Here is a 10,415-nt window from a genome sequence, read left to right as displayed (position 1 = left end):
CTCAGCACTTGTTAGGGCAGCAAGGGACTTGTAGTTCTCAAGCTGTGTTAACCAACCCATTTCCCCAAGGGTAGCAACTACTTGCTAGTGCGAATTCAGACCCTGGTACCTCTACACGGGGAAACCAGGAAGGGGAGAAATCATCAAATGTTTTCATGATGGGTTCTAATGTCCATGTGGCCACTCGATCACATGATTATGGTGAAGCTAAAACATCCAAGGATAAGACTGCTCCTGGAAGTACTGACCTTCATACTGAGCGACCCCCTATCGAGACTATACCATGGATATCGAAAGGTTCTGCTAAACGCGCGACTATTAATCCAAATGTTAGGGCTGCCCAGAATTACTCCATTGTTGAGGATCTGGCTCAGAGTCCATGTGCCAGTTCTGCTTTGGAGGTTCTCCAGTCATGTCCAACTCAACGAAGTGCTTTACTTTCGACGATAGGGGTAGTTGATCCAAATACCTCTTTAGTGCTCATTTTTGACATGCTAAATGTCAAAAAGCAACTCCCTCATCACATGGCTTTTAAAATAAACTCTACATACAGAAAAATTAACATTATTCGTACCATTATTGATGAATGAGATTCCACGTGCATCATGTTGATGTCATGTTGGAAGTCCATCGGATCGCCTTCGACTGTTCCTTCACCTACCCTCCTGAATGCATTTGACGGCCATTCTCATAAGTCGCATGGGATTATCCTGACCATTCCCATATCTCTTGGGGGAAAAGTCGTTAATTTTGAAGTAGAAGTCATTGATGCTAACCTAGACTACAGTGTCCTCTTAGGAAGAAACTGGGTATACAAAATGGACACCATTGTTTCAACTCTGTTTCGTGTCATTTGCTTTCCTCATGAAGGGAAAATAGTTAAGGTTGATCAATTGGATTATTGTCCAGTCGATCCTCGAGCAAATTCAAACTCTACTATTCCTTTAGTGGATAACCCTTGTCTGCCTACAGAGAATATAGGAGTTGGTATGTATTCTTCATTGATGGGTACCTTTGATCTTCCCTGTCCTATCGCTAGAATCAATGTTGTTTCATCAACCAAGGAATCTTCACGAGAAGGGTTCTTTCGAACTAATTACTTTTTAGATCCTTGGACCTTGCCTTCACCTACGACCACATTAGCTGAAGGACAAGTTGGTGGAATGGCATTTCCTATTTCTGCAGCAGAACTCAGATAATAGTCTGTCGTCAACTCTGCAGATAGTCTTTCTACTCCTTTCTCTGAGGAGGAGCTAGACGGTGATGTGGCCCTGGCCTAGACCGTTGATTCTATGTCTGCTATGGACTTTTTAGACACGATTTTACCATTTGAGGAAGCGATCTTCAAAGTAATGATGGGTGTGCTTCGACCTTGGGAAGATTTACACCATTGTTCATATTTTCTTCCTCCAATGTAGGAAGTAGAATCTAGGTTCTCCGAGCTCTTTACTAGTGATGTTTGTATGGTATAAAATCCTTTAGCTCCAGCGCACTTTCATGTCGAAGGTAATATGTTGGTAATTTCAAAAACGATATCTATAAACATCTCTAGGAACCCTAGTGTGATTGAGAATCTCTTCATCGGAGATGAATGTTCCCCTGAAGAAATTCAAATTTACACTAACCTTTTTAAGGAACTTCGAGATGTATTCGCTTGGTCTTATGAAGAAATGCCTGGCATCGATCCATCCATAGTTAAACATGAGATAAACACGTATGAAAACGCCAAACCCATTAATCAAAAGCTTCAACTGGTTAATCCTAGGAAAGAAGCAACCATTAAAGCTGAAGTAGAGAAGCTACTCAAGGCAGGTTTCATATACCCTGTTCCTCTTATAGATTGGGTTTCTAATCCAGTCCCTATGGATAAAAAGCAAGGAACAATCTGAGTGTGCATTGACTTTAGGGACCTAAATAAAGCTTGCCCCAAAGATAATTAACACACACCATTTATTGATCAGATTATTGATGAATGTGCGGGAAATGACATTTTCTCCTTCATGGATGGTTTTTCCTGCTATAATCAGATCTCTATCCATCCTGAAGATCAACATAAGACAACTTCTATATGTCCCTAGGGTACCTTTGCATACAGAAATATGCCTTTTGGTCTTAAAAATGCTTGAGCTACTTTCCAGAGGGCTATGTCATATGCTTTCCACGACATTAAACATATCATCGAAGCATACTTGGATGATCTAACTGCTCATTCTTGAAAGAGAACTGATCATCCTAGTCACCTTCGATTGGTTTTTGAGTGATGTCAATTTTACAAGATCTCGTTGAATCCCAATAAGTTCGTTTTCGCAGTTACATCTAGTCGGTTATTAGGGTTCATTGTGTCAAATGAAGGGATTCGGGTTGATCCCTTCAAGGGAGAGGCAATAATTTAGTTGCCTCCTCCATCCTTAATTCGACAACATCAAAGTATTCAAGGGAAAGCTAATTTCTTAAGAAAGTTTATAGTGAATTATGCTGAGATCACTAAACGATTTCTGTGTTTGCTACGTAAAGGAGTTCCATATGTGTGGGATGACTTTGTGTAGCGGTCATTTGATGCCTTGAAAAGGGCATTAGTCTCTGCCCTGCTTTTGAGTCCACTAGATTATGGTAGGGACTTCTTTTTATATCTCGCTATGGTAGAATCAACCATAGGTATGGTTCTCATTTAGGAAGATGATGCTCTCATCGAGCATGTGATTTATTATTTGAGCCGAGGCTTGATAGGTCCTGAACTTCGCTATTCCCCTATTGAGAAGTTGGCTTTGGTAGCTATCCATGCTATCCAGTGGCTCCGTCATTATATTTTGCTACGCAAAACTTTTGTCTTAACAATGGTCAATCCATTCCAATTTGTCCTCAGTAGGCGAGTGATTGGGGGCAAATATAATCAATGCATAGTCATCTTATAAGAATTAGATCTCGAGTTCTTGTCCGCGAAGTCTAAGAAAAATATGGTTTTTGCGGAGTTAATCTCTGAGCTGCCTTATGGAGAGGATATGATTTATGAGGAAAGTTTACTTGATGAACATTTATTCATCATCTCTTCACTCAACCCCTGGTATGGAGATATCATTGTCTATCTCCAAAATTCGAAGTTCCCCTCTATTTTCTCTAAAGATGAACACCGAAAATTACGTCACCTGGCTAAGAACTCTCTCATCCTTGGTGACACATTATATCGTCGAGGGGTTGATTCAATCCTTCGGCATTGTTTAACCCTAGAGGAAGCACAGTCAATACTTAATGATTGCCATAGTGGAGCTTGTGGTGGTCATCTTTCATGGCTTGCTACAGCCCAGCGTATCTTGCATGCCATCCATTTTTGGCCTTCACTCTTCAAAGACTGTGTTGAAGAGGTCAAATGTTGTCACCCCTGTCAAATCTATACTCAAAATATGCACGCACATCTAGCTCCTCTTTTCCCTGTTCTCACTGTCAGTCCTATTACTAAGTGGGGTATTGATTTTACAACTTGTAATCCACCTTCAGCAATGAATCACAAGTACATTATCGTGGCCGTAGACTACTTCACAAAGTGGGCTGAGGCCATGCCCACTTATAAAGATGATAGTGAAACAACAGCATTATTCCTTTTTAAACCGATTATCTCAAGGTTTGGTATCTCGAGAGAGATTTTCACTGACCATGGCAGTCATTTCCAAAACCCACTAATGTCTAAATTGGCTCTTAAATTGGGTTTCTGGCGGGAGCACTCATCTCCATATTGTCCTCAAGCCAATGGACAGGTCGAGATAGTGAACAAAACCCTTAAGACTATCGACAAAAATTGGTCCAATTGGCATCTTATGTTGTATTCGGCTCTTTGGGCATAACGAACCTCCGTAAAGACTGCTACAGGTTTTACACCTTTTCAGTTAGTTTATGGGATAGAATCTATCTTTCCTATTGAATGTCAAATTCCATCTCTTAATTTAGCTATTGAGCTCCTTCCCAAGACCTCCAGTCTTGAAGAGCACCTCGTTCATTTGGAGCATCTCGATGAGTAGCGTCAAGATGTTGCCACAATCAGTGAGGCTCATAAGAAAAGGGTTAAAACTCACTATGAGAAAGCTGTCTTCGAGTCTTTTTTGAAGGTGACCTTGTCTTGGTCTATGACCAAGATAAGGATGCCTTGGGAGTAGGCAAGTCCAAAACTATGTGGTACGGTCCCTTTATAATTAAACGAGTTTTAGAAAAGGGGCATATGAATTAATTGATTTTGAAGGAAACAAGTTGGTGGAGCCCCGAAATAGGCTCTACCTCAAGAAGTAATTTGCGTAAGTAGCAGCTGGGCAATGACTTCTTTGTACATTTTGTATAATTGTACATATCACATCGAGATTTTTTTGATATCGCCACTTTTTGGCCTGTTGTGGTAGGTGTTGATGGATGACTTGGTCTATTTTGGATTCGCCGATGGTACCAGTCGGCACACTTGGAACCTCGCTTCTGCAGCTTGAGTAATCTACTATCCAACTGGTCAATTGATGGTGTTAGGAGTATGCATTGGTCCTGCTTCAAATAATATGGCTTAGTATACTTTCGTCATTAATTTACTATCCGAAGCAATTTCTTATGAAATCAATTCGTTGGTAGTTTATCTTGATTCACAATTGATAGTGTCACAACTAAATAACATTTATTTGGTAAGGGATCCATGTTTATATCGCCAGTATTTAAGGGTGAGTTTGTTGTAAAGATCATTTACTTACATTATTTATTTGCACATTCCAAGATCTCAAAATTGGTTAGCAGATTCTATCGCTAATCAAACATTAGACTGTTTTTTTTTTTATTTTGAGGAAAAACCTATGAACAGATTTGAAACCAACGTGTCGGACTAGCTTAGTGAGTCCATCATCACGGCAATGAGATTTGTTTTTGAGAAGAGAGAGCGAGAAAATTACGGAGCTTATTAATAGTAGTCTTCATTAGTAGTCGGCTTATAAATGGTAAATTAATTAATACTTATTTAATTTATTTATTTAGACAGGTATTTATTATATTATTATATTTATTATTATTTATTTATTTAGTTATAATTTTATTATATTATTGTTTATTTATATATATATATATATATATATATATATATATATATAATTTATTATTTAAATTTCAAATAAAATAACTCTATTATCTATTTATTATTATTTTTATTAATATTATTTTTATTATTATTATTAATATTATTATTTATTTATTTGTTAATTTATTTTTATTTATTTATTATAAATAAATAAAAAATAATTAATGAATACCTATATATTTAGATAGGTATTTATTATATTTATTATATATTATTATTATTTATATATTTAGTTATAATTTTATTATATTATTGTTTATATATATATATATATATATATATATATATATATATATATATATATATAGTTTATAATTTAAATTTCAAATAAAATAAATCTATTATTTTTAGGTAGAGGAGGAATGACCTGTTGTAGAGTTTTATGAACCCAACGTTTCGGACTACCAAGTGAGTCCATCATCAGGGGAGAATGCGTCAATAGATATTCTTAAAATCATAATGATGTATCCAAGAGCTAAAATTAGGGTATATATATAAGTTATTAAACAAAAGAAATAAGAAAATAGGTCGGCTCTTATCTTTTTATTTAATTAATTAATTAAATTAATTATTATTATTATTATTATTATTATTATTAATTAATTAATTAATTTATTCAAGGGGATAACTTAATCTAATAATTTTATTATCTATATAAATAATTATTATGTTTATTAATTCTATTTTAAATAGTTGGTTCAATTGATTCATTAATTTGTTTAAATAATAAATTAATTTGTTTGATTAATCAAATTAATTAATTTAATTATGTATTCATTACTAATATGTTTATTCATTTATTAATTTCATTAATTAATTCATTAATTAATAAGTTTACAGGGATAGATTAATTACTTATTTTTCTATTTCTTGAATTAATTATTGGGTTTAATAAATTTATGAAAAATTAATTTATTTTTATTTTTATTTTTATTCTTTTTGTTGATTAATTACTATGTTTTACTAATTAACTAATTTTTGATAGTTAATTAAACGAATAGATTAGTTAACAAAGTTATTATTTATTATTATTTTATATATATATATATATATATTTTAATAAGTTTATTAATTTAATTTAATGTACTTATTTCTTTGTTTAATTATTTATTTATTTGATTAATTTGTTTTATTTGCTTTATTTATTTATTTATTTATTTTTATTTTTATTTTTATTTTTTATATTTTATTTATTTATTTTTTATTTTTTATTTTTTGGTATTAGTGAGTTATTTATCTATAATTTCTGGAGTTTACTTTTTATTATTATTATTATTATTATTATTATTTTGAAGAATTGAGTAATTACACCTATATGCATTCTATTTATTATTATTTATTATTATTTTTTTTATGATATCAAATGATTATATGTGAAGAAATCTATTACTAAATTATGTTGATGATTGTTAATTAAATGTATTGTTTAAGGAGGATATTACATAATTGATGATTTTATTATTTGTTTATTTTTACCTTTTTAAAGTTTTTTAAGGGAATATAGTTAATTATTGGCTTTTAAGGTTTGAATTAACGGTTTCCAGGTGTTGCTTAGTTTTAATCCATCATCCCGGTTCAGGTTATTCTTCCTTTTTTCTATTTCAATGGCTTCCTTGATTTTCCTTTTGAGATAGTGGTCTTCTTTACTAACGAGTTTGACGTCTTCTATGCAGATGTAATGAGAGGAAGAGTGAACATGTTCAGCTAAGGCTGATTTAGAGGTCCTTTCTCTTCTTAGGTCAGCAGTGTGTTCTTTAATTCTAATATTAAGAGACCTACTCATTTCGCCTATGTATTCTTTACTGCATCAGCAAGGAATTACATAAACACCTTTTTGATGTTTAGGGTTTATGGGATCCTTCAAAGAGTTGAATAATTGTCTGATAGTATTAGCAAGGGTGAATGCTACATTAATGTTATGTTTATTAAGAATTTTAGAGATTTTATCAGTGGTGCCTTTTATGTATGGAAGGGAGACTTGAGGTGTGGATATATTTTGATTTTTAATATCTTTGTTAATCTTGTTTAGGGATAGGTGCATAGCTTTCTTGATGGTATTTCTATTGTAGCCATTTAGTTCAAACACCTTGTGAAGATGGTTAAGCTCATCATTTAGATGGTCTGCATAAGATATTCTGGCCACCCTAGTAGTTAAGGTCCTAATGATGCCAATCTTCTGTTTAGGGTGGTGATGGGAATTTGCATGAAGATATCTTTTTGTATGGGTTTTCTTTCTGTAGACTTGGAAACCAAGAGACCCATCTCTTTTAGTTAGAAGGATATCGAGAAAGGGAAGTTGGTTGTTGTTTTCAATTTCAATAATGAATTTTATAGGGTCAGAGAGGCTATTTAAGTGATTGAGGAATAGGTCAAGTTTTTCTTTTCCATGACTCCACTTGGCAAATATGTCATCAACAAACCTTTTCCATTCTTTAGGGGTGTAAGGAAATGACCTAAGAGCTTTCTGTTCAAAGTGCTCCATAAAGATGTTGGCAATTATGGGGGATAGAGGAGAGCCCATAGCCACACCATGAGTTTGTTCATAAATTTTACCTTTGAAGCTGAAGTAAGAGGATTTCAAGCATAGTTCCAGAAGATCCACAGTTTCTTTATCAGTGATGTTTCTCATGATCTCAATGGCTTCATCAATAGGAATCATGGTATAAAGGGATACAATATCAAAGCTAACCATGAGGTCTTCATCTTTCATTTCTATGTTATTAATCCATTGAACAAACAAATAGGAGTCTTTAATATAAGAAGGGGTATTGTGAGACAGGGGTCTGAGTTTTTTGGCTAAGTGCTTTGCCAAAAGGTAAGTAGGGGAACCTATGGTATTAACTATAGGTCTGAGACGAATGTTAGGTTTATGGACTTTAGGAGCTCCATAAATTCTAGGAATAATGGGACTATTAGGAATGATTTTCTTTTTTGTGACATCATCCAGCGTGATTCTTTGATTTTCTTAGTTACTTCACCCATGATTTTCTCACTGGGATCTTTATTGATAATTTTATAGCATCCACTATTATTTAAATGTTCTTCCATTTTATTGTCATACTTTATTCTATTCATGATTACAGTAGCATTTCCCTTATCAGCTTTTAGGATGACTATGCTTTTATTTTTTCTGAGGTTGTTTAGAGCTCTTTTTTCTTCTCTGGAAATGTTAGATGTAGGCAGTTTAGAGGTTCTCAGAATTTTTGCAATATCTTGTCTGATTTCTTCACTTTTTACTATATCTAGGTTTTTAATAGCTGCTTCAATATTACCGATGACTTCCTCTATAGGAATTTTATTCGGGGTTATGGCAAAATTTAGACCTTTTTCCAAAATGGATTCAGTTGCATAATCAAGACTAATGTCTGATAAGTTAATGACCTGGGCTTTGTCTGAATTTAAACTGGTAGATGGCTTGATGGTTTTATCTACATTATTGCTCATATCTAGGCTATTCTCATCAGTTGATTTATACCTTTGTTTAACCTTTATAGTTGGGTTATCGATATATGGAATAAGCGGATTTTGCTGCTTTTTTTGAGCTGTTATGGTGAAGGTGTCACTTACAAACCCACTATTCTTAACTACAATGTTTGTTATACACATATTGTTCTCATTAATTGTGCTATTTAATTCAGAAATGGTGAGAAGGGGAACGCTGTTAGTGGATGAGGAAAGAAATAAAAATAAAAATAAAAATAAAAATAAAAATAAAATTAATTTTTCATAAATTTATTACACCTAATAATTAATTCAAGAAATAGAAAAATAAGTAATTAATCTATCCCTGTAAACTTATTAATTAATGAATTAATTAATGAAATTAATAATGTAAATAAATGAATAAACATATTAATAATGAATACATAATTAAATTAATTAATTAAATAAAAAGATAAGAGCCGACCTATTTTCTTATTTCTTTTGTTTAATAACTTATATATATACCCTAATTTTAGCTCTTGGATACATCATTATGATTTTAAGAATATCTATTGACGCATTCTCCCCTGATGATGGACTCACTTGGTAGTCCGAAATGTTGGGTTCATAAAACTCTACAACAAGTCATTCCTCCTCTACCTAAAACTATCCTCACCTGTATGGATTCATTATTTAAAATCTATTATTTATTTATTTATTTATTAGTATTATTATTATTATTATTATTGTTATTATTTATTAATTTATTAATTATTTTTATTTATTTACTTAGTATAGATAAATAAAAATAAATTAATAAATATCTATTTATTTAAATAGGTTTTTTATTATATTTATTATATATTATTATTGTTTATTTATTTGGTTATAATTTTATTATATTATTGTTTATATATATATATATATATATATATATATATATATATATATATATATATATATATATATATATATATCTATATGTATATATATATATATATAATTTGTTATTTAAATTGGGACTCAAATGCCCATAATCATATCTAGTACATCTAATACCCCAGCTCAGGATGAGTCGCTAAGTCTGCAACTACTGCTTTGGCCACATGCCTAAGAGTGCGAACCCAGTCTCATGGCATGCCAACCACATGACGCTACATATCTATAGGGAGATCTTCTACGGTCTCCATCAATACTTGGTGAGTTAGTCTCACCAAGTGCTGCTGAACAGCGTGTAGAAGTCGCTCCATGTCTGCAATTGCCTCTTCAGCCCCTCGGCTGCAACGTCCATGCCATGGGAACCCATCTGGTTACACCGGCCCAATATCTGGAACATGATCATCATGTTAATCATTTGAATCCTATCAAAAATATTTTTCAAAATTTATTATTATATTTGAAAAAATAAGAAAAAATCAAAAAATCAAAAATATTTGTTACCTATGTCACCCCATGCTACAGTCGGTGATAATGCTAGATCAAGATATCCTCGAAAATCCAACCCAGCATAAGGGCAGCCATCTATGGCGATGATCTACTGCTCCCACTAAGAGAAGAAGTCATCATCAAAAGAAGTCTATGGGATGTCCCCACCTCCTAAACGTTTCATCAAGTCAGCCCACCTTCCCATGCATGGATCTCATGGGGTGCTAATCGAAACTGGTACTCTAAGAAGAAGTGTTGGGACCCTCTCAAAGAAGAAAAAGCACAAGATAGTTCCGTATCTAAAGTTTTTGATATGTCCCTTCTTGATAAAAGTAAGCTGGCTCTTCAAGTTAGCAAGAAGAGGAGTAAACCAATCAAAGATAGTGGTGAGGTAGTCTACCACTAAGGTCATGGCTAGCCGTGATGCCTGGTGCAAAGAAGTCGATCCGTTCACTCTAACTATGGTGAACAGGAT

Source organism: Pinus tabuliformis, chromosome 3_2 (genome assembly GCF_031772625.1).
Source record: "Pinus tabuliformis cultivar Carrire ecotype Pingquan chromosome 3_2, CPIR1, whole genome shotgun sequence".
NCBI lineage: Eukaryota > Viridiplantae > Streptophyta > Pinopsida > Pinales > Pinaceae > Pinus > Pinus tabuliformis.
This window is presented reverse-complemented; position numbering follows the sequence as displayed.